A 25173-nucleotide genomic window follows, 5' to 3' on the forward strand; every position below is an offset into this window, starting at 1 on the left:
AGGAAAATACTGGAATCTTCTACCTACCACTCTAACTTCTACTTCGTCACCCTTCCTCTTTAAACAAAAGCTCAAACAACATCTAAAAACACTCTGGCTATGCCCATGCATCAATCCAGACTAATCTTATGATTCTACTAATTACTCTTCTCTTAACTACCCTCTCTTCCCTCTCTCTACTCACTCCCCTTGAGTAGACAATCTGTAAAACACCCTTGTTAATTAGCCTCTGATATGAATTAATATAGAACTCTGTATGGTGTATATTTACTTAATCAATTATACTCTTCATGTATGTTTTACTAAAGTATAACTCCCCTATCTTCTACTTTAAATGAAATTAGAGTAAGTGTCCTTCCCAGTATGTATTTTCAACTAGTATAATCTAGATTGACCCTTATTTCTGTTTGTATTTTACTAACTACTTACTTTCTTTATGTAAATGACTTGTTTGTATTAACTTCAATGTGGAGCTTTTCTCCCCGGGCCTCTGCTGAAAATGGAAATGTATCCAGTTGGACTAGCCCGGTAAACAAATGTAAAATAAAATAAAATGTAAATAAAAATAAATTGTCTATGAACATCAACCAGATGTAACAAACATTCCCTTCATTAGTGAAATTTGAGAAGAAAACTGCTAGTTGTATGGTCTGGTTAAGGTTGGATTCTGTAGCTACCTTGGGCATGAAAGAGGGATTAGTACGAAGGAACATTCTATCTTTGTGGAAAATAATGTAAGGAGGTTTAGAAGACAAGGCCTGAATCTCAGAAATTCTCTTTGCTGAAGTGATGGCGATGAGAAAGACGGCCTTCCATGAAAGGAACTAAGTCACAACCACTAGCTGATTGAAAAGGTTTTTGAGTTAAGCCTTGTAAGACCACAGTGAGCTCCCATGATGGAGAAGGATGTTTGACTGGAGGCCTGAGGAGGAAGATTCCTTTCAAGAAGGCCTTGCTCAGTTTGGAAGTTGTAGGAGAACTGAAAACATTACCAGGATGAAAGTTAGAGATGGCTGGCAAATGAAGTTTGATGGTAGAGAAGCCGGCTCCTTCTTTGAAAAGGGACGCAAGGAAGAGAAGGATAGTTGAAATCAAAGCCGAAAAAGGGTCAATGTTCTCTTTAGAGGCCCAGAAGACAAATCTCTACCATTTACTCCCATAGACTTTTAGGCTAGAATAATGTCTCGAACAGGGAAAGCAAGCAAGCCTGGACCTTTGAACTGGAAGTGGAGAAACCAAGAGGTCAATTTCAGGAATATCAGATTGGGGTGAAAACCCTCTATCGGGTAAAAAAGGAGGTTCTGTTTGGATTCCATTATCCATGGAGGATATTTTAGGTGAGACCAGAGGAAGGGGAACCAAATCTGACAAGGCCAATAGGGGGCAATGAGGATTACTGAGGACTTCAGATGCTTTGCTTTCTAAAGAAACTTTGGGATCAAGGGTAGTGGGGATAAGTATTGAGGAGACCAGGGGGTCCAATCATGAACCAGAATGCCCCTCAGGGAGTCTCCTGGAGGGGGACCCAGAGTGCAGTAGTTGCTGCACTTGTTGTTCTGGGAGAATGCAAAGTCGTCACAGCAGGGTTGTCCCCAGGGGTTGAAGATCAAGTCCACTAGTGATTGGTTGAGGGACCACTTGTAAGGGGTCAGAATGGACCTGCTGAGCTTGTCCGCCAAGACTTTGGATTTCCCCAGTATGTGAGCTTTAAGTAGAAAATGGTCTGAAGACATCATCCATTCCCAAACTTTCATGGCCACTCTGCACAATGGGTAAGAATGGGTTCCTCCTTGTTAGCTGATATACCACACCAGTGACATGTTGTCTGTGTGAATCGTAATAGTTCCTAGAGGGAGAACATCCTGAAAGGCTTGCAACACAAGGAAGACTGGTCTCATCGCCAGAACATTAATATGCAACCTGGTCTCCCCATGGGACCATGTGCCTTGGACTATCTTTCCCTTGAAATGTCCTCCCCATCCCAACAGGGAAGTGTCAGTGGTCACAGCGTTTGAGGGGGAAGGAAGGCGGAAGGGGCTGCCTATTGTCAGGCCGTTTGACAGCAACCACCATTGAAGATGAAGTCTGCAAACTGAAGTCAATTTGACAGGAACAGACAGAGGCTGATAGAGAACAGACCACTGAGCAAACAGGACCATTGAAGAACTCACATAAAATACCTTGCTAGAGGGACTACGGAGATGCCAGCTGCCATAGATTCTGGAGCCAAGTACCAGCCTTGTCTGTTGGGAAGCCCGGTTTAAAACGGCTCGAACATGATCTCTCAAAGTCTGAACATGATGAGTGGGTAGAGCTGCAATCTGGTTCAGTGTGTCCAAGGCAGCTCCAATGAATTCTAAACTCTAAGCAGGGGATGAGTTCGACTTTGTCAGGTTTATGGTGATACCCATATGATTGGCAAGGTTGTAGAAGTAATCCCTGGTCTGCAGTAGTTGATGCCTAGTTGAGGCAGTAAAAAGCCAGTCGTCGAGATATGGAAACACCTGGAATCCTTGCAGTCTCAGGTGAGCTCCAGAGCTCTGAACTGAAAATGAATGGCTTCCAGCCAGATGTGCAAATGACTTTTGGAGAGTCTGTCTATCTTGATGTGATAGTACATGTCCTTTAAGTTCACTGAGCACATCCAATCCTCCTTCCACAGCAGCAGTAAAATGGACTGGACCATCACTATTCGCAACTTCACCTTCTTTATGAGCAAATTCAATTTGCTTAGATCCAAAATGGATCGCAGGTCCCCAGTTTTCTTTGGCACTAAAAAGAAGTTGAGTAAGTTCTGAATACTCTTTGTTCGATCAGGACCTCTTGGATGACCCTATTTTGCAGTAGATTTAGAATTTCTACTACCGTGTACTCCCGTTGACTGGGTAGAACATCAGGGAGTCTCTGACTTCTCAGGTGGAAGAAGGAGAAAGGAAAATACAATAACCTCTGGATATAACCTTTAGCACCCATTTGTTTTTGTTATATATCAGTCCAGGCAGTAGGATGCAGTGAAAAACAACCCCCCGACTGCCTCCAGAGATGAGCAGTTGGGCAGCACTTCAGGAATACTGATAGGTGCTATCAGAGAAAGGTTCCCTGAAACCCTAATTCTGTGGACCCCCCCCCCCTCCCTGGGGCAACATCTCCCACTGAAACTTCCTCCTCTGCCTCTAGAGGAAGGATTCTCGTGCTGATCCTGGGAAGACCCCTGAGATTTTCGGAATAAGTCAAATACCAAACAACGAAAAACAAGAACTGCTGAAGAAACGGACTGCACACAATAGGAGAGCTGGAAAACACAGCTTTAATACTCCAAAACCAATACAAGTTGTGTTAAAATCCAAGTAATAGTGAGGGCTTTCGGCAAGTTGAAATAACCCGCCTTCATCAGGTCTGATGAAGGCGGGTTATTTCAACTTGCCGAAAGCGCTCACTATTACTTGGATTTTAACACAACTTGTATTGGTTTTGGAGTATTAAAGCTGTGTTTTCCAGCTCTCCTATTGTGTGCAGTCCATTTCTTCAGCAGTTCTTGATTTTCAGAATAAGGCTTTCTTTCCATTGGGCTGGTTTCCAGAAAACGTGCGTTCAGGAGTTGAAAACTTGACCCTGACAGCAGATAAGGTATTCCCTTCTTACCTACTGTGGGTTAGAGTCTCTCTGCCTAATGGACCAAAAAGGGAGGAGACATCAAACAGGTCATTAACAAAGGACACTTTAAAAAGTTCTGTGAAATCACAAAACCTCATCCAAGCATGTCTCCAAATAGCAATCTCTGAGCCAGCTGCTCATGAGGCACCCTCTGTGGAGTGGGAGATAAGCCTCATGGAAGAATGTGACAAAGATGAAAAAGTTGTCAATTGGGGGGAGACCTTCTTGATGTCCTCTGTCGACATGATCTCTGCCAGAGAATTTGAGAGTTCCTTTACTAGTTTCCCTCTGTAATCGAGTTAAGTGTGCCAGGTAGTTTAACCCTCTCAGAGAAAAGGTGGCCAAGGTGTAAATACCCTTACCAAACCTGTCCATTGCTTTGGACTCCCCTGTTTGGCAGATGGACAGTGGAGCTCTGTTTGGCTAGCTCCATCTTGGTAGCTGCTGCCACAACCATGGCATCAACTGGAATACCCTTGGTCCAATATGGTCTCTCATTAGGGGAAATAAAGTTATCCAGGTGTTTGAGAATCAGTTCGATAGAGTCCAGCTCCTTCCAGGCCCATTGAGACACCAAATCAACAAGCTCTTCTGCTGGAGGAACCACCCAGGATGTAGATGAGCCCATTCTGAGAGCCTCCAAAAACACAGACTCCTCCGAGGAAGGGAGGCTGGGCTAACCAACCACATCTCTACCTCAGGATCTCTAAAATGCCTCCAAAGGAGATATCCTCCAGTGGTGATCTGGTGGATCTTTCCCATTTATTGAAATCCATGTCCTCAGTGACAGACTCCAAAGGGAAGTCAATGTGCCTCCTTTTGCAAGTCCTCTTACAAGCAATCTCCTCTTTGGGATGTTAAGGGGAGTCTCGGAAGAGGAGGGGACTCCCTCTGGTGAAAGTGATTGGAGGCTAGTCTGGAGGGGCTGACTCTAGACAGGTATGTCAGACTCAAGACTCTGATCCAAGGTAAATCAATGGCAAGGGTCACAGCTCAAAAAGACCAGCTCTCTATGGCAACAGAATGTCCTTTCTATAAATTGGAGTGCTGAGGGACCCGGTGAATCCCTCCTCAGTTCCACAGGAGCCAAGGCTACTGAAATAGAGGGCAAGGATCCCTGAGAACTGGGTTCCAGGTAGAATCAGACACAAACTGTCCAGCTAGGAAGCACTGAGGGAAAGAAATGGCTCCAACATAGAGCCAAACACCTCCCCCCCGGATCCAACAGGGACATCCCAGATCCGGAACCCACTGCAATTCAACAACTGACCAGAGGAAGTCAGGGCAATGGTCGAAGTGGAGGAAGGGTATCTCCTCATACGCGACCCTGGCTCACCCTGTTGGCTACGATCCTGAAACTCCAATACAGAGGGACAGATCAGAGAAGGAGACTGAACTTGGAGAGAAACACTTGCAGAACCCTGAGAGAATGGCATGAGAGAGACACCCAACTGAATCTGCATCTTGAGAATCTTCCTGATCATTCTGTCCATGTCAGTCTCTGAAAAGCTCCTATAAGACCTGGAAGAAGCCACTAACAGGGGCCTGGAGTGCCTAACGGGTGTCTGCTGCAGGCTGAGGAAAATAGCAGACTCAATGCCCAGCACCAGTGTGGGACCCCTAGCTGTTGGATCCTTAGTCTTAATATCCAAGGTGGAGGGAGCAGCTTCAATAGACCTGGAGATTAGATAAGTACCAGTCAGATCTAAAGAACATTTCAGATCTGCCGGAGCAAATGTGGGCCTAGGATCCGAGCCTGTCAGATCTGAAGGTCTCGGAACTTTGAAAAGTGGCTCCAGAGACACCCTTGAGGACTTAAGAGGGCGCTTCCTGGAGTCAAAAGACCCTGCCAAACTCTTGGAGAGGTTTGAGCCCCTGGAGAGAAGCAGGCAAGAGGCCCTTTAGAATCAACATATTTCTGCTGTCGGCAATCGTCCTAGGATTGAAGTGCTCACTGACAGAGCAAGCCAACCGCAGATATTCAGGGCCAAGACAATATACACGAAAGGAATGTGCATCAGAATGCGGGAACTTTTGGCCACTTTCAGAGCACCTTTTAAAACCGGTAGTTTTTTTGACATATTACTACTAAAAGAAACAACTAAAAATACCACACAGTAACCACAACAAAAAACACTATCACAGTAAAACAGAAATACATAAAACTAGCTATAATTATCTACTTTTTTTTTTACTTTTTTTCTTTGCACTAACAATAACAGTAAAAACAGCCAAAAGGGATGAAAGCCTAAAACCAATGGCTAGAAGAGGAAAAGTGCAGGCAAATCCTAACTGCTGAGCTAGAAGAAAAAGGAAGAGCTTCTAGACCTACACAACAATGGAAGGAGAAGAAAAGAACACAAAAAGCACTTATCTGAGGAAAAACCAAAAGAAGAAGATAGCAATCTACTGGAAAAACTTGAAAAGGCTCGAGACTCGATAATCACGTCGAACACTGCTGGTAGCATGTTAGAAGGACACTTCATTATGGAAAATGGGAGGAGCTCGAGACTTGTATCCTGGTCTGTAAAAATGCGGCCAGGTAGGATCTGTAACCCTACTGTGCGGAGGAATGAGAGAGACAACATCAGATCTAATTTTATGGCTTTTAACTGCTTTTTTGGCTAGATTCTATAACTGTGTGATGTGATTACTTGAATGAGGGGATGGGTTTTGCTTCAAACTGTACCAGGCTTCATCTATGAGAACTAGGAATATTCAAACCACCAGAAACAAATCAAAGAGACAGCGTGCCACAAAAAAAACAATAAATATCCAAAAGAACCGGCACTGCTAAGTAGAGCAACCAACCGACTAACAGCAAATGCCAAATGCCTCTTTATTAAATCAAATTAACACTCCATAAATACACTGCATTTTTGTTATTCTCTAACAGACTTCATCAGATGTAATAAAAAAAAACAAACATCATTAACAATTTATACCTGAGGTGTGTGTTACCTAGCCAATAAAACCATTTATTCAATCAACATATTCAGTTAAAAACCATTTAAAGGATTGATACATAAATGCAAAACATAGAAATCCAAAAATATAAATACAAAAAAGAAGTATAATTCACTTGTATGAACCAATTCATGCCCATTCCATTATTTCTAATTGATAAAACTTCCTGATTACTCCGTTAGGGCCCCATAGCAACCATAGAAGCTAAAGAATGTCCAGTGGGGGGTAAGCAAGTATTATCAAATAAGGAACAGGGTTGATGAAAAATGTGTGATAATCATTAAACAGAAAACTAAAACTGGATAGGGACATTTTGTAATACAAGGAGAAAAGAAGCTACCCCATGCCCAAATTTCATGGAAAGTAGGGGGTGGAATTTGGAAATGATTTTAGTGAAGCAACTGGGGAACAAAATAAGGACACCTCATTCAATGATAGAAGGGGAGAGAATTTTGATAATATAAGTAACTCTTTAGAGTATCGCCCACTCCATAGATCAGAAAAAATTATGAGCAAAAATCCCCCCAGTACAACCAGGACTATTATCATCGAGGGGGCAGGTGGAGGGGGAGGAATGCGGGGGACAGGAAGGAACTGACACCACTTCAGGAAACAATTAGGGATGAATAAAAGTATACATATAATTATCATATTTTAAGTACAGTATTATTGATTTGACAAAATAACACTTTGACCTTTTTTCCAAAGGTTTTAAATTTATACCCAACAGGAAATGTGATGTGACAAAACTTATACTAGATCTGAAAATGTTTGTTAGGAAACTAAATCTAGAACTGGCATTCCAAGGAAACCAAAGAAAAAAGAATAATCAAATTACAGGGAGGATAACTGTGTTTAACCCACCCCTGCACTCCCAATTAAGAAATTTTGAGAGTTTTGTGGAAAAGGAACTTCGGGGGATAATTCCTAAAAATAGATGTGGTTTTAACCTTTCTAAGAATGAGAGGAAAATATTGGATAATTTTAAAGTTAACAAAAATGTAAGAGTGATGAAACCGGATAAGGACGGTAATTATGGACACAATAATATATGAGGTCAAAATGTTAGACATCTTAGGGGACACGGATACTTATACTAGGTCTCGAAGAATGAGATTAATGTGGCATACAAAAATAATAGATTTTGCCCTGCGTGACCTCTTTACAGAAGGGTTAATTGATTTAGACACTTATAATTATCTTAGGAATGACAGGCCAAACATACCTACAATTTTCGGTATCCCTAAAGTACATAAAGACATGGCAAATCCTCCTTTAAGACCGATTGTATCAGCCGATTGGTCCAAAACTGCCCCCTTAGCAAAATATCTGGACAAAAAACTAAAGGTGTTGTGGGGAACTGAGAATGAGATCTTAAAAGATTCATGGGATTTTCTAATGAGCATCAGACCTGAACAATTTAATGAACAAGTGCTTTTTTTTTTAACTGTAGACAAACCATCTATTCTCAGTGATCCCACATAATGGAGGACTGGAATGGTTTGAGGAAGCTCTTGTACAGAAGGGGAAATGGAACTACAATGACTTTCATGTTTGTCTATTACTCAAGGAACTTTTGTTAAAAAATAATTATATATATTTTTTGAAGGTGAATTTTTTCAGCAAGTGAAAGGGGTAGCAATGGGGACCAATTGTGCATCTACATATGCTAACATTGTTTTGGCCCTATGGGAGAAAAAGTTTATTCTCGATTCCAAATTTAAGACATGTTGGTCCCTGTATAGAAGGGTTTTAGATGATACAGAAAGTAAATTAAATGAATTTATGGACTATTTGGAAAGTACAATGCAATTTTTGAAGTTCACTTATAACATTTCTTGTGACAGAATGAACTATTTGGACACAACTATTCACAAAACTAATACAGGTTTCAAATCCACAGTTTACAGGAAGGATACTTTCAAATTACTACCTGCATTACAAAAGTGCTCACCCCTTACATCAGAAAAAAAGTATAATTAAGGGGCAGTACATTCGAGCTTGTATGATGACCTCCAATGACAATGATTTTAACATAGAATGTGATTATTGGAAAACTTATTTTTGGAAAGAGGTTACTCCATTAGTTTAATACATTAAGTTAGGACTGAGGTTAATGGTAAAAGGAGTGATAGATTTTTCCCACTTTTAGGTAAAAAGGCTTTGCAGTTAACCCTTGATAGGATTTGGTTAAAGGAAAACATGTTTGACAGGGCCTTTGTTATGGAATTTAATAGTGACACACATTTGGTAAAAGAAGTGATCAAAAAAGAATGGGAAAGATTTATTAAATTAACTGATCTATGTTATGGCAAGAGCCATTAAATATCATATACAAGAGTAGTCAGAATATAAAAGAGTTACTGGAATATAATAGTGGACATAACACCAGAGGTAATATAAAAAGAAAGGGTGCAGTCAAATGTGGGTCATGTTCTCAATGTAATGAACTGTGAAAACATGTACATAAGCAGTAGAAGCAGAGATATACTGGAAACAACGTTTAACAATTGTAGCACTTCAGGGATGATATAGTGGGCCACTTGTGACTCGTGAGGCATTTTATATTGGCAAAACAGAGCGTAAACTAAGATGACACATCTACGAACACTATTATGACATTAGGACTCAGAATAAAAAAAAAATGCATTGTATAGGCACACTATGGCTTGTGTAGGTGCTGTTTTTTCTTTTCTGTCATTGAGAAGATACCAAAGGATGCAAGAGGAAGGCCATGGGAGATGAGATTGGAATATAGGGAATTATTTTGGTAAATTAGCCTAGATGCTGGTAGATTCGCTGGCCTAAATGAAAATATTAGTATAGCTCCTGTACTTAGAATGAGGGCAGCAAAGTTATAATACATCCCTGGACAAAACTCAGAAAAGGGTTAGTAGGTTTTTCGATTGTATAGGTCAATAGGTAGTTCCCTTAAACTGAAGTATTATATAACACAATTTGTACCAATGGCCTTTTATGAAAGTTTGCTTAATACAAATTTTTAATAATATTTTTAATTTTTTTGGGTGATTAACCTGTATTGACATAATATTGGTTGTACTTCTGCAGTCGACCATTGAAAAACTTCTTAAAGGAAAACAACGGGATATCAAATCAAATATCTCTACCTGATGTCTCCCTAAAATCCTGTTATGTGATACAGCCTCAAAAAAAACATAACCGCAGCTTTAAAAAAAATTCACTATTCTCTTTTACTGCTTAGGCTTCATACTTTTCCATACTGTTTGACTTTCAGTTTTAAAACCAAGATGAAAACTGTCTAGTCGTCTCTTAAATAATGATGTCACATCTGCCATAGCTCTTGCTGAAGATCCTGGGAGGTTTCCTCCCCCAAAGTGACGTAAACACTGCCTTATTTGCATGCTGTACAGAATCCCTGTGATCCTCCCACATTGTGATGTCAACACTGCCTTTCCCAGCCCACTGTTAACCTAATAAATGGACTAGGTGCTGTGTGGAACTCCTTTTCTGTGTTAGCAAATCTGGTCGACTCTATTCATGTGAAGCACTTCTTCTTCACCAGCGTTTTGCTACTTCATAAGTAAGGTAAGTCTTATTACTTCTTAATAGTGTATCCTAAATGTAATTTGTCCCTGTTTCTATGCCTCCCTAGCCCTGATATTGTGTCCTCCTAAGTTTTTAATTGCACATTAGTGGAGTTAATCTTTTTCTGTTTGTAAGGGTGCCACATGCTTCCCTTTCGCAGCTGCACTTTTAGCTTAGCCCATTTATTTTCATTTTGATCCAGGGTTTATATTTCCCCAGTTATGTTTAATGCTGGCGTCTTTTGTATTCTTGAGTCGGCCTGTGTTTCTGTGCTTGCTGCCTTTGGGTTTCCTTCTGAAGTAAGTGTATTGCTGCTTGTAGTAATTGTATTACTGTCTAGTGTTTTTAGTTGCTTGCTGGTGTTTTTTAAAAACTATGCTGTATTTGTAGCTATATTTGGTTTTCTTTAGTTGATGCCTTGTGCTTCGCGATTGTGGTTGCTGGTGTGTTTTTTTAAAAACCTTGCTGTATTTGTAGCTGTATTTGGTTTTCTTTAGTTTGTTGATGCCTCGTGCTTCGCGATTGCATGCTGCAGATGTTTTGTAATGTTTTCGGCTGTTTGTTTCTGTTGTTGAGCTTCGCGTTTCGGTCTTGTCATGTTTTTAATTTTTTTTTAATATTAGTAATCCGTTTTATTGGTTATGCTGCTGAGCTTGCTCCGTTTTATTTGTTATGCTACTCTGCTTGCTCCGTTTTAGCGTGTGTGCCATCAAACCTGCTACCTGCTTGAAACTTTGCCACAGCTGAATACCTTTTTTTTTCCGTTAGCTGGGTAACGAAATTATTTTAATGTGGACGCTGGAGCCATTAGGCATAAAACTTATTTACTGAGTAATTCTGCAGCCTGTAAACATACTTATGAATAGTTAGCAAGAGAGTGGTAGTAGTCCAGGGGTGGTTTCTGCAGCTATACTTGTTTCATGCAACTAGGCTAAGTGCATTTCTGGGTTCCCATGTAAGATTATTATAGCAGGTAAATATACAGTGATGTAGGCAATATAGAGGTTCAACACTTTGTCCATCACTATGTGTCCATAGTTTAGAAGTAGCCTCAGACACTTCACAATGCTCCGTTACACATAGAGCGCAGGTTCTTGTAAGATTAATGTCACGGTTGCTATCATATTCTTTGAGCCTGCGTGTTGTTTTGTTTTTAAATTAATGAAAAACGTAAGGAAAATGAGAGAAATAGAAGATAGATGGGAAAGGAAATGAGGAATTTTGCTGCTTGTACAAGCACAGCAGCTTAGTCATTGTAAAGCTGCTAAGCAGCATGCCTTGAGTGAGAGTTGCTGCCAATTCCTATTAAAATAATGGAATCAGCATGGCATATATTTTTTTTGACTTTGTGATAAAGTTTGGTAGACAAAATACTATTTCTTTAGTCTGCAAAGTGATATTCTGCCTGTTAATATAACATTTTGTGAGTGAGTATAGCACATAAGCCACTGAGAAGCAAAATCTGATAAAATCTCTAAGGCTGGTAAGCTTTTCTGATCTCAGTTTTCTGGTAGTGAAGTACATGCCTTGCAACCATTTTGTTTTTGTGGCCAGGGATAGCACTATCATGGTAGGGGCTCTGAGTGAGAAGAAATAAAATAGGAGGAGGAACTTGCTAAAAAATACAGGTAACCTATGTAGTGCCCTCAGCTGGAGGCCTTCTAATGTCCATAGGATACAGCAAGGGGCAAGTGTGTGTGTGTGTGTGTGTGTGTGTGTGTGTGTGTGGGGGGGTGCTGCTTACAAGCCAAAGCAGAGTGCTCTCCAGGGGAAAATGAATATTGGCTCAAACAGGTAGACACATACTCAAAGTTAACTGTAGCTGTTTGCAGACAGTTCAGACCCGGACTGCGCTTTTCCGTTTGTGCCTTTGTCCCACTTCTATGTATGGCTTTGTCCTTATTTCTTGCGCTGAGTTTCATAGGTATTTCAGGATCAATTTATCCTTGCTTTTGAAATAGATTTCTCTGCTTGGTTAGTACACTGCTATAAAATGTAAAAATAAAATCTAAATCTTTGTAGAAGTAAAGCAGTGTGTGTGTCTGCGTGTGTGTATGCACTACCATAATTTTTTTTAAATATTGACTCAAAAAAGCATGTGGGTGCTGTCATGCAAGTCTAAAATATTTCAAGTTTATAGTGCATCATTTGTTAGCTATTTAAACAGGAAGGGAAAATAAGTGGCAGACTGCTTTGCAAAGCAGGGATTATTGCCAGTGCTATGTAGCTTGGTTTTAAATTTGACAGGAGTAGTGCAACAAAAAAAGTCTCCCACTGTAAGGAGGAAAAGGCTGACAAGCAAACAGTACATTACTCTGGTCACCTGCTGTGACGAGCTGTCAATCACATGCAGATAACGGGTCAAATTACCCTTGGCTCTTTGACAGCTATGGAAGGTAGGTGTGAAGTGGGAGGGGAGATTCCTTGAAGAGCTAGATTTCAGCCTTCACAAAAGAAAGCAATTTAGCATTTCTAAGATGAAAAAGCTAGAAAATGCACCTTTCAGTTCTGTTCTGTAGCATTTGCACTGCTTGTGTTTTAAGTGGTCATTGAAAAAGGATAACATTTTAACCAAAAGTAGGGGATTTTAAGACTGCAGTGAATGCCTGTTAAGTCAATGAAGTGACAGCAGCTTAAAGCAAAATGTGGCAGATCTGATGCAATTTTTTGGAGACAAATAATGCATTCTGGGATACTTAGAGGCAGAGTAAACAGTCTGAATTTTTTCAATATGCCAGACCCCATGTGGTCAGAGTCAGAAATTGCATCTAAAAATATCTAAAAAGCTCAAAATAGTCTCAGAGTGCTATTAAAATGTAGGAAACATCAAACCATGATGAAATTAATATGTTTTTTGAGTCTGAGGGCGCGGTTGTCCAGTAAAAGTTTCTTAAATGTTTTATATGATTTTAAAAAAACTGCTCATTTAACTTAGAATACACAGAAAAACATATAGGGGCATGAATTGGTTCATGTAAGTGAATTACACTTTTTTATTTATATTTTTATATTTTTGTATTTACATTTTTGCATTTATATACCTTTCCTTTAAATGGGTTTAATTCAGGTAGATTTTAACTGAATATGTTGATTGAATAAATGGTTTTACTGACTAGACAGCACACACCTCGGGTATAAATTGTTAATGACGTTTATATATTTTTTTTATTACATCTGATGAAGTCTGTTATAGAAGGAAGAAAACACAGTGTGTTTGTGGAGCGTTAATGTGATTTAATAAAGAGGCGTTTGTCGCTTGGCTGCTCTACTTGGCAGTGCCGGTTCTTTTAGAACTAGGAAAATTCTTTGAGTAACCATTTTTTTTATTTGGCTTGTAAAGTCTTAGAATTATTGGAAATAATGTCTTTTAAATTTGCAACAGCAAACTGGTCTCATGTAGTTAGCTTACTGGACCCTTACCTGGAAGCTGAGAACTTAGTCAATCTATTGTGGAGAGTTGGAATGTCAAAGAAGAGATGTTTTGGGAATATTTGGGTCTAAAGTAACTTTTGCTAGACATTTTTTGCTATGTTATGTAACATGAAGATGGCATAGGTATGATTAACGACAAGAGGGTGAATCAGAATAAAGCAAGTGTTATTAGTAGATCTCTAAAACAGGTGTTGGAATAAGAAGGCTCTTGAGCAAGCTGAATTAGAACAAATGGATATTCTTCTACTTCATTTGCACAGGCTTACTAGACATTTGTATTTAGATACTACATATATAATTTTGTGAATTCTCACATTATTAAAGTGTTTTCCTTGTAATCAGTCTACGAGGTGTTGGTGTGTCGATCAGCCTTGCCTTTGGTTTAGAATTTTGTGAATGGATTTTTTGAATTAAGAAGACATTTGTAAGTAAGCAATGGCTAGGTGCTTAGGGTTGCTATTGTCAGAAGAGATTTGTTATGAGCTACCAGTGGGGTGGCATTACTTTGAGAGATTATTTATAATTTTAGATGACTTTTATGATGGAATATGGTATGTATCCCCACCGATTCTGATACCCGTCTCAGCATCAAAAATGTAATAAGCATAAAGGAAATGCTGCATTTTAGGGTTGCTTATAACAGTTAGATCCCCCGAAGCCCTTAAAAAAATAGACATTCCTTCTACTGCCACTTCCCCCATGCCCCCAGCCCCAGCCATTCAGGTGCTGTTTCTATGACCTCCTCCTGCATTTTTATGAAAAAAAAATAAGATTTTTTTCGTTTAAGCTGTAGCAAACAGTTGTTACAGTTTAACCTTGCTTGCAAAGACTGCTATTGTGTTCACTGTTTTAGTAGAGAAAAAATAGTTTTAAACTGTAGCAAACTGCTTGCTGTAAATGTTGCAGACAGTTGCTACTGTTTATACCCTGCCTACATGGATCGTTACTGCACTCAGGTCTTAATTTAAAAAAAAAAAAAATGTTTGCTACTAAGTAGCAAGCAGTTGCTTCACTTTAGACCACACATGATGCATTACTGACTTTTAAAAGGTGCTATTGCATTAGAGAGAGATCTGGATCATCAGCCTGCATCCCCCTTGCACTTCGTACCGGGCAGCTATCCCTCTCACCCCCCCCCCCCCAGCTAAACTACTGCTCATGCTACAGAGTTCCCATCACTGTGAACATGACGTCGGTCAATGGTGGAAAACTTGGATTTAGTTTAATGTTCGCTCTTTGTAGTAAAATAAATATAACTGGAATAAACTTGAAAATACATTTTGGCAGTTTTTAAGATGCTGTTCTGGGTACCTGTAGGATATATGAAACACAGGAAGTATACTACAGAACTGGTGCTCCACATGAAATTACATGGGTTGTAGAAAATGAAGGCATTTTGGTAATGCTAAGTAGAGTTCCAGAAAGACAGCTAGTCTAGTGTGAATAGATAACGGTCTGGTACATTGGTATGTAATGGGCGAGTGACAGAGGAGATGACCCCGCAAGAGAGATTATCACAACAATGAGAGTGAGAGGAAAGGGAAAGAGAGAGAAGGGATCTAGAAGGCAAGGATAGCTGTGTAAAATTGTACCATAACAGTAGATATCCTTCTCTTCAGGGTTGCAGTCTTCCTTACCTAAGGCATCTCCTGACAAGGACATCCCAATGTCCAGCCAGAATACCAAAGCCTTTAGTGTTTACAGGTGTTGCACATCACACGCATATGCTTCCCCACTCAAGGTGTAGGGCATAAAGGTGATGTACAGATGCACATACTTCAGACTTGAAATGCCCCAGGAAGAACAGAATGGCCCTATGAACTAGGAAGGGAACGTGCACCCAGGAGGAGGAAAAAGAAAAGAATCCCTGGTCAAGATGGCAAGAAGAATGTGGCAGAGTAGAGAGGGTAGGAGGGAGGGAGTGAATACTACAACAGTGAAGACAAGGACATCTACTGTTATAGGAAGAGTTCACATAACTGTACTATGTCCTTCCACATCACTGTTGCAGTATTCCTTATGTAAGGCAGAGTACAAAAGCTCAAGAGGAAACCTGGCAGGAGGAAGGTACTTTAGAGCCCCTCTTTAAACCCATGCAGAATACCCCTGGTAAAGCCAGCCCTTGCTCTGGAAATAACATCCAACGTGTAAAACAACTGTAGTGCTTAGTGAATTTATAGACAGAAGACCAAGTACCAGCCTCAAAGATGGAAGTGGTATCCAGCCTTTTGAAAAAAGCACCAGAGGAAGCAACAGTTCTGACAGAATGAACATTTATAGAAGTGGAAAGACATCTTACCATGAAAAGAACAAAAAGAAATTACCTTAGAAATCCAGGATGAGATGGTTTGCTTAGAGATGGTCAAACCCAAGGAACTGGGGTGAAAGGAAAATAAAAAGTTGCTCAAATTTACAAATATCCTTAGTCTTATCTAAATAATATCTGAGCAGTCTATGCACAAACCTTCTCACTGTCAGCCTCCAGAGAAGGAAACAAACGGAGGCAAATTAATAGACTGATTAAAAGACAAGTCATTGACCACCTTAGGCATAAAAGGATTAGTACGACGAAACACCCTGTCCCTATGAAAAACTAAAAGTGGGGGGGCAGCCACGAGAGCCTAATGCTCATATTCTCTCTTAGCTGAAGTAAGGGGTAAAATAAGAACATTCTTCCAAGTATGATGTTGCAAAGAAGCTGGAGCAGCAGGCTCAAAAGGAGCCTGAGTCAATTTTTCAAGAAGAAAACTGAGGCCCCAGTAAGGCAGAATAGGCTTCCTGGGAGGCCTGATATGAAGAATGCCTTTAAGAAATTGTTTGACCTCAAATTCAGAGGCACGAGGAGGAGTTAAGGGCAGATGAGCAGAAATTGCTGAAAGGTGAGGCTTACCTGAAGAATATGCTAGCCCAGCATGGAGCAGTTCACACAAATAAAAGAAAGCCACAGGAAGCTGCATTGAAAAAGGATCCTGGTTTCAAGAGAGGCACCAAACAGAAAATCTCTGCCATTTGGACAAATACGATTTCCTGGTAGTGGGTTACCTGGCTTCCTGCAGAACTTGAAGCACGTCCTCAGAAAAAAGGTGCTTAAAAGGGATCAAAATCATATCACCCACAGCATCAGCTGAAGAGTGGAGAAAGTGAGAATGGATAAGAGACCCCTTGTCTTGTGTGAGAAGGTCCACCCGGTAAGGTAACTTGTGGTGATTACCACTGGCCAAGTGAGAAAGAAGGGGGAAACAGTGTTGTCTGGGTCAAAAGGGAGTCAATGGCAAGATTTTGGGGGAGTCTTGCCTGATCTTGTGCAAGACCCTTGAAAGCAGAGGAAGGGGAAGAAAGGTGTACAGAAACATCCCCTTCCAAAGAAAAGACAGAATGTCTACCTTCTAAGACAGAGGACTTGGGACTTTGGAATACAAACAAGGAAGATGTCTGTTCAGAGGAAGGCAAAAAGATCTACCTGAGGAACACCCCCCCCCAATGGACAATGTCCAGAAACACACCTCTGTGAAGTATCCATTTGTGAGCCTGTGTGATAGACCTGCTCAAAGAGTCTGCCACTATATTTTGCTATGAAGGAATTTAGACAGCCTGTAGAGTCACTTGATACTGGAGTCACTAGATCTCAGACCTGAAGAGCGAGCCTATAAAGAAGGCAGGACCTTGTAGCCTCTTGCCTGTTGACATACCACATCACTGTGGTATTGTCTGTGAAACCTTTGAGGGGCCTGGAATGATAAAGGGTATAAAAGGCCTGAAGAGTTAACAGGATAGCTATCATCTCCTTGATGTTCATGTGGTCTGACCTCTGAGGAAGAGGCCAGAGACCATGGACTTTTAGAGAATTGAAGGAAGCTCCCGATCCCATCTGAGGCATTGTAAAAGAGCTCGAGTCAGGACTGGAGGCTGGAAATGAAGTCGTGGGTTGAGAGAAAGTGGATGACCCTATCACTGAAGCTCAAATTTGAGACAAGGGAGAAAAAGAACTATGAAGTCCATGGGGTGACAGTGTTGAAGCCACAATGACTTGAGGTTCCACTGAAGCTTTCGTATATGGAACCTGACCACAGGTAGCACAGGAATGGTGGCAGACATAAACCTATAGACTGAAGCCAGAGGAAGAGACTGGAAGAAAGCAAACAGAGAGAGGGCCTTGGGGGCAGACAGAGATGCCACCATGGAAATGGTCGGAATCCTGTAACAAGAAAAACATTATCCTGAGAAGGAGCCAAGACTGAATTTTGAAAATTTATGGTGAACCCCAGATTTGCAGAGTAGTAGTAAACTGGAGGTCTTGAACCAGAACTTCCAGGGATGAGGCCTGAATGAGCAGATCATCCAAATAAGGAAAGATCTGAACCCCTCTCATCCTGCAAAAGGCAATGACAGGAGTGAGGCATTTGGTAAAACCTTTAGGGTAGTAGAGAGGCCAAATGGTAAAGCAGAGAACTGAAAATATAAGGAAAAACTAGAGAAATGCAAAAACTTCCTGAAAAGGGGATGGATGGGGATGTGAAGGCAGGCATCCCTGAGATCCAAAGTGACAAGAAATTCCTGTTAAAGAAGAGGGAAGACCAACATCTGAAATGTGAGGACCTTTAGAAAGGTGTTGAGCAGAGAAAGGTCTAGAACTGGCCTCCAAGTGCCATCCCCTTCTGGGATCCAGAAATGTTCTGGAATAAAAACCCTTCCCTTCCTGGGCAAGGGGCACAGCCTGAATGGTTCCCTGGGCAAAAAGAGCATGAAGCACCTCTGAAAAGGGAGGAAGTTGTAATTGAGGAGGTTGGGGAATGCCCAGAAAAGGAGGAAGAGATTTCCAAACCATGAAATACCCCTAGCAGATGATGGACAGAACCGAAGAGTCTGTTGAGATCCTTAACCAATTTTGGAAGAGACAGAGAAAGTCAAAGGGAAACAGGAACATGGCTGAAGGAAAAAGGAAGTAAACTGTCAGATGGAACCTGGTTTGCCCTGAAAAGGTTTCTGAGAATCAGGGGTTTGAATATTCTTAGAAGGAGGTACATGTCTAGAACCTTTTTTACCTTGGATAGAGGGTGAGGCTGACTGCGAGCAAAAGCAGATTTGGAAGGGTAATTCCTCTAAAACTCAGGGACAGGAGAAACAAAGATATGTTTCAACTCCTGCAAGGCTTTGTTCTTATCCTAATGGGATTTAAAAAGTTCATCAGTAGCAGATCTCAAAAGATTTTTATTATCCAGAGGAGTATCCAATAATTTGGCCATAATGTCATCAAGCAAAGCCTGAAGACAAAGATGTCATCAGGCAAAGCCTGAAGACAAAGCCAAAAGTAACACCTCATAAAAGAACCACATGCAACAGCCCTGGAAGAAGCATCAGCTGCATCCTAACTGCACTTAATGGAGTGGCAAGCCACTTGACAGGGGAGAAGCCAACAAGGAAAGGACCAAATCCTTCCCTTCATAGTCATAATTAAGGTCAGAAACTACTTCAGAAACCAGAGAAAAAAGGGATAAAATATACCTAGTCATATGAGTTTTGTAATAATCCTAAAAGCCAGGGTGGCAGCAGTATAAACCTTTTTCCCCAGCAGTTCCATCACCCTACTATCCTTATCTGAAGTAAGCAACTTAGAAGAGATTAAAAGCTTGGAGGGTTTATCAGAGGAGACAGACACCACAGAACGATCAGGAGGAGGACATTTATACTGAGATTCAGGGGCTACAGAAGCTGCTGAAAAGGTATGCAGGAGGCAGCCAGAACTGAAGGAAGAGCAGAAGGTTTGGAAGACTCCATCAGGAGGAGCTCATAACTCTTCTGGATATCAGAAACCAGAGAACATTCCCACTTAGAAGAATTCTATCATACATTAAATAGTGCCTGGACTGAAAGAATCCTCTTGCTCAGACCCATAGTCCAAAGGGGAAGGGATCTGAGAAGAGTTTGCTAGGGACTCTTCCCCAGAATCCAGACTCTCACCAGAAAAATTCTGCTCTTTAGGTCTGTTAAGAGAAGAAGACCAGGAAGGGGCAGCACACAGACCCCTTGAGGAGATTTTAAAGCCATTAAAGGGCTAAACGAGTGAGTAAAATTCTGGGTTCCTGATAGGTCTATAACAGAGGGTGGCTTAATGGCTAAAGTGTTTGCTTTACAAACACAAGATGCAGGGTTTGAGTCTCACAAGGGATAATTGGCTAGTCTTAAAATGGCTCGCAAGGGCAGTTAGCTTAGTACTAAACTATGAACATATGAACCTGACGTTCATGTCAGGATCTTTAACTGCAGGGGCGAATACGCTTTGTTTTCTGTTTCTTTTTCTGCAGGACATCTGCACAAACAAAACTAAGCAGGTCAGTCCCTTGCTGACACTCTATAAGCATAGTAGGGATCTTCTCCCATACTAAAATCTGTGGATTCCCTCTTGGTCCCTCAGATATAGTCAACCAAGACTCCACCTTCATGTATACAGCAGACATTTGAAAACCCTCCAAGATCTGCGAGAAGCTGAAGCCATGCCGGCCTCTGACAAGGTCACTGCAGAGGAATCAGATACAACAACCAGACAATCTTATGTGCTTTCACCAGCCTTGAAAGAGATGTCCAAGGGAGGCTGGACAGCAGCTGTATCAGGCCAGAGTTTTTTGGCCTTTTTCTTGGTTGGCAGCTGACCCTCATGATGGAAAGACTCCACCATAGCACACTGTACCAATAACTTTAGATGCTGGTTTTCCAGGTAAACAGACAAGGAAGAGAGGTGACTTTGTAGGGTCTTGAGGACAAACGCTTGGCAAACAGAACACTGCACATGGTCATGAGAAGAATGCAGGCAGAAGAGATACTTATTGTGATGATCCTTATGGAGAATCTGCCTTCCACACTGACATTTTCCCTTTCTGGATGACATGTAAACTGACAACACTAAGATAAAAGAGAAGATAAGGAAGAACCCCAGCAAGGCAGTTATCTCAAAATGGCTCTGTAACTAGCACAGAAGAAAGGCATTCAGACTGATGTACAATGATGGTGTTCGGACTGGTGGCAAAGACGTTCTTAAGTATGTGCATCGATACGGCACACCTTTATGCCTTGCACAGGGAGCATACATGTGATGTACAACACTTATAATCACTAAAGGCTTTGATATACTGGGTGGATGTTGTGTTGTCCTAGCCAAGAAATCCCTTACATAAAGAAAACTGCAACTATGATATGGAAGGGCATCACAGCTTGCTGCCTGCTTAGGACAGTGACAGACTTTTAGTGATGCTGTTTGTGTGAGGTAAGTAGCTGTTTGTGTGAGGTAAGTAGATGAGGGAGAGATGCAGTGTAGAAATGCAGCTAGTAGAAGGTATCATGCCTTACTGAGGCTGTAATGTGTGCAGGGTGAAGAAATACTATGAAAAATTCCAATAAGACCTTAGGAAACACATACACTAAGTTATCACAGCTGGTTAAAGTAAACTGCTATGCAGGGAACTTTGGGCATAAAATAAAGCAATTGAATACAGCTTGATTCAGCTTTCCAGAACAAAAGGAAGAGGGCTCACAATTCTACCCACTCTCATAAAAAGCTGGTCTGACAATGGTGAGAGAGTAGTTTGTGCCACACAGTGTGCCTCAGAGATCACATTCCATAAACAGACTGTACTCATAGGCATATAACATTCAAATGACCAGCAAGACCTTTATAAGCCTAGCTGTGCAAACAAACTCAACTGTGTCCCTATGTATCATGGGTGTTTATTAGGATGTGGTATGTTAGTTGGGAAGTTTCTAGAGGTTATGTGGGGGGTATGTTAGTTTGGGCATTACTGTCTGACTATGTCTATCAGAGACAGGAGGGCTAGACCTGGGGTGAATTTCCAATTTTCCATCCATTGTTTAAGGTTGGGAAGCCTGTTCTAAAGCATGGGGGTCCTCTGAGACACATATCTGTCTCGCCAACATAGCTTATTTGTGTCATAAGCATGATTTAAATCCTTTGATCTAGTGGTTCTCATACTGTTCATTTTGAGGATGTGCAAAATGTCCATCAGAGCTGGAGTGGTGGATGTCTCGTATGCCAAATATAGAGCGCCTATCAGTAACCTGTAGGTTACAGAGATTGGGTTTTAATGTGACCCATATAGGACAATGTGTTAATACCCTGGATTCTCCTAGTAAAGAACCTTTGTGTACATTTCAGCTATTGCACATGTCTCATCAGTTACATGCCAAAGGGGACATTATACTCAATGAATGGTCTGATGAGGGCCAAATAAAGTAGCACTATGACTTCCTTGGACCTGGCTGCCATACCGTTACTTTACTACCCTGGCCATATGTTGGTCAAAGGTCAGATTACTGTCTGCATACGTTCCCAGATCCCTCACCACTGGGTCAACTCTTAGGGCTGTCTTATCGATGGAGTAATTAGCTTGGGTGGCAGTTTTCCCAAAAGGCACTATAATGCATTTCTTGTCATTGAGTTTCAGTTCATGACTTTGGCACCAATCATTTGTCTGTACTAAACCCTCTCAGAGGTCTGTGTCATGGGTGGAATCTATGATAGTTCCTAATTTGTCAGCAAAGGCCCTTGCCATTAGTCTTTGGCTCTGAGAAGTAGATGCCAAATAAGAGTAGTCACAGCATGAAGCCCTGAAGAACCCCGCTGGTGACAGGTATCTCAGTGGTAGCAGTATCACCACTCCTGACTTCCTGGGTCCTGTCTGTGAGCTAAATGGTAATCCACTGACGTACATAAAGGTTTATGCCTATGTTTGGCAAGTTTATCAACTAGACTTGAGTGGGGTGTTGTATCAAATGCGTTAGCCAGGTCCAGGTAGGTGGTATGCACCATTTTTCCCTCATCCATTGTCTTGGTGACCTTCTCAAAGAAGTCCACCAGGTTTAGTAGGCATAACCTTCCCTTGAAAAAGACAAACTGGGTTGGGGCCATTGCTTGACAGTTGCCTATGTCTTTGTTGATCATTCCCCTGATAATTTGTTCCATAGTTTTGCATATTAGACTAGTTAGACTAAGAGCTCTGTAGTTTCCAGAGTCAGTTGATGGTCCTCCTTTGTGAAGAGGGATAACCATTGAAGTCTTCCATTCTCATGGTACAAAACCTGTTTTGAGGATAGAATTGAAAATTGACTCAAGTGGTCCTGTTAGGTCATGTAATTTAGGAGGCATCCCAGGATATTGTCAGGGCTTATTACGGCTGAGGTTTTGGCCTTAGCGAGCTCCGCCAACAGCTGCTCCCTTCTAATAGTTCGGGGGGGGGGGGGTTATGCTAGTATATTTTCATGGAGAGGCAGGAGAAAGTGGGTGGTGAAGTTTGAGCTGAATTTATTAGCCAGCAAATTTGTTATGTTATTCTGAATGAAGGCGGCACCAGTAACCACCGGTTGAGCACACTGGTGTGTGCACTGCCTTTGAGGTTTTAGAAATAGCTGTTGAAGGGCTTGTGGTTGACTTTAGATTGTGAGGCTATCTTGACCTTGTAATTGGCCTTGGGGGACTTTTATTTTCCTGTTTGGTTTAATTAGAGGGCTGTTATCATTATTGGAGTTGCTCTTCTTGAGTTTAGCCATGACATTTTCCCTTTTGTTGTATACTCTATTAAGGTTTGGATTCCACCAGTTTGGTTTGTTTTCAGACTTTTTTGGCCTTTGCTTCTAGTAGGTACAGCAGCCTCTATACCACCAATTACACGATTGTACAGCGTCTCTGTGAAAAATTCCACATAGGTTGCTATGAACTACGGGTTGGGAGGGGCATCGAATTTTGACAAGCTATCGCTTAATAGGATGTAGTTTGCTTTGATATAGCACCTAACTGCTACAGAGTTTGCTAGGGTTACCAAGTTGATTTTTATTTCGAAAGAAACATTTTTCTGGTTCAGTCTCACCAGAGGGGCAGTGCTCACCAATACTGGTGAGTACCAGGTCCAGCAGGTTTGAACCTCTTTTGGATGTGTGCACTATCTGGTCAAATGTATTAGTGTTAATAAAGTCCAGGAATTGTGTCTGCAAGTATAATGCAGTGCAAGTTTCCCAGTCTGTACAGGGGTAGTGTAAGTCTCCTATAAACAGGGTATTTGTTTAATGGTGAGCGTCTCCATCAGGTGTAGGTACAAGCTATGGAATTCTAGGGGAAATACAGGGTGTCCTATAGCTTGCTAGGATATGGTATTAGACTTTTCTATGGTGATTTGCACAAAGATAAATTCTACGGTATTGTCCTGTCTAAACATACACAGATATGCTTGTTGCTAATACAGTTTGAGATTCCCCTACCTTTTGTCCCTGGCTGTTCTAAATGTTTGGAAAGCAGTGATGCGTCGCACTGCTGGAGTACTTTCTGTAGATTTAAACCATGTCTCAGTAAATTCACAAATTATTTATTTTATTTATTTATTGACATTTGTTAACCGGGTTAGTCCAGGTGGGTTAGTAACCCATTTTCAGTAGAGACCCGAGGAGAAAAGCTCCAGTTAAAAACAATTTACAGCATGTTTAGATTTAACAATACAAGAATAATACTATTTAAATACAGGTAAAAGAAAAACAAGTGGAGAGAAAAAAATACAAATAAAAAATAGACAAGTAGCAATTCACAAAAAATGGCAAAGTCAGTACCTATAAATGGGTTTTCATTCATTATAATTTCTGGATAAGTACAAGCTGTCCTCACTCTGTCTGTATTCTCCAGAGTAAGGACAGCTTGTAGGGTGTGAAGGTTCTTGTTTAGGCTCCTAGCATTGGGCAGTAACAACTTTAGGCTTCTTTGAGTTTTATTTAACTAAGAGGGTAGATAAAGTTTCAGCCTATATTCAGAAGCCTAGTGGAGATGGCTGCTGACCATCCTTTGCAAAGCAATGTGGTTTGCTAACCATGTCCTTCCATGCTGACAAATACTGAATCTCCTGGAAAGCCACCAGAAAGTAAGCCAATTATTGACATAAATCATCTTTTGTTTGTACCTGTGGCATCATCCTTGGAGAAGGAAGAATGCTGAGCAATGCAAGGCACATACCTGCCTGAGACACATTCAGAGAGATCTACAATGTCTCTCAATATAGCCCAGGGAAGTACGCCTCAGGTCATTAACACTCACATGGACTATGATAGATCATAATGGTACCTGTGGTGTAGTAACTTTACTGTGTGCATAACTTGATGGATCCTGGCTCCAAATGGACAACTAAAACAGTGAGCATCACATGTCCTCTAACATTGACCTGAAGTACAATTTCACATTTTGCACCTTCAGTTAGTGAGATTCAAACCTACAGCTTACATCTATGCTTGCACTACAGCTCTGAGACCTATCTGACTAGCTAATCCATCATACACAAAAAAGGAAGATTTTCTATATATCCACAAAGAAGAGCCACCCTCTGCCTCTTAATTACAGAAGACCACCTGCTCCTTCACAAAACCCCCGTAATCATCAGCCACATAATAAAGTATTACCCCAGCAAAACCGCTGAAACCAGTAGAAGAGATATATAATTTTCATTAGTCCAACTTTCCCAACCTGGTTTCAAAATTTTCCAGAAAGTATAAAGTAACTCTTTGTAATCTGTG

At 41.0% G+C, this 25173-nt stretch overlaps 1 protein-coding gene across 1 annotated transcript in view; it reads right to left on the reverse strand.

Moving 5' to 3' along the window:
• LOC122789858 (formin-2-like) overlaps positions 1 to 25173 on the reverse strand; it is a gene marked incomplete at its 5' end in the record, with an annotated part of 2118086 nt that overhangs the window by 1506706 nt on the left and 586207 nt on the right. The gene's annotated exons all lie outside the window — the stretch shown is intronic.

This window comes from Protopterus annectens, chromosome 15.part0, assembly GCF_019279795.1.
Source record: "Protopterus annectens isolate FY-2018-M chromosome 15.part0, PAN1.0, whole genome shotgun sequence".
Taxonomy (NCBI): domain Eukaryota; kingdom Metazoa; phylum Chordata; order Ceratodontiformes; family Protopteridae; genus Protopterus; species Protopterus annectens.